Here is a 1,030-nt window from a genome sequence, read left to right as displayed (position 1 = left end):
TGTGGCTTATTTCTAGTCCCGGATTTCTATAACATCTCAGCATTTAGGAGGTTGTTTTGGGATGTCATATCTGCTCTACAAAGGATTAGTACAGACTTCGTGGTACCCATCTCAATCCAGATCCATTTCAGGGAAGCCTCACAAATGTCTCCAGCCATGAGACATTCTCTATGAAATCCAGGATAACAGTCCATTATCATGTTCCTTAAATTTAAAGTGTTCCCCTAGAAGTAAAACCTGAAATGGGAACATTTGCATGAAATGGCTTATCTCCAAGACTGATCTCACAGTAGCAGAGAGAAAAGCACAAGAAAGCAAAGACTGAGATTTGACCTCAGCCCGATCTCATGGGGACTCTGAAGCATGAATGCTACCACAAAGTTGTCCCACCTTGAGGCCATTGAGTAAGCCTGTTGCACTGCCAGCTGTTGACTGTCTACCACTCTCAGGGAACAAATGGAACTTCTAAGATATTGCTGGGCAAAATGTCTTCCATGAATGAGCTGGGTTAACAGAAGTGCAGAGTAAGGAAACTTCGACAGCCAACACTTAGCACCTGTAGGATGGGAGTATAATAGCTCAGTAAAAAGTGACCTGGTCAGCAGGTCAATGGCCTCTACTACACTCAGAAAATATGTACAACCAGAGCAGCCTCTAGACAGTTTGAGTCTGTGTCCATCTTTGAAACATTTTCCTAGAGACTAGCATTTGAATGTCTTTTCTATTTTACATATCAAAATCAAGTTTCTCCTCTGAATTCCAGAATTACCTGGGAATATTAAAAGGTTGTCATTTAAGTTTAGAGGTTTCCCTCTCCATGTTTCTCCTATTTAACATTAATAATTCACTTGACAACTAATTTAACCAAATTCTTCAATCTGAGTTCACAAAAAGTGCAGTTTCAAGAAAGGTTCTTCTGTCAATGACCTAAAAGCTATGCCAGGCATAGACATTTTAAGCATAGTCTGTGCTTTTTTTTCCTACTTGGGTAGAAGCTGGGGACAGGAGCAAATGTCAATGAAAAATGCTA

This window comes from Ictidomys tridecemlineatus, chromosome 4, assembly GCF_052094955.1.
Source record: "Ictidomys tridecemlineatus isolate mIctTri1 chromosome 4, mIctTri1.hap1, whole genome shotgun sequence".
Classification (NCBI taxonomy): domain Eukaryota; kingdom Metazoa; phylum Chordata; class Mammalia; order Rodentia; family Sciuridae; genus Ictidomys; species Ictidomys tridecemlineatus.
This window is presented reverse-complemented; position numbering follows the sequence as displayed.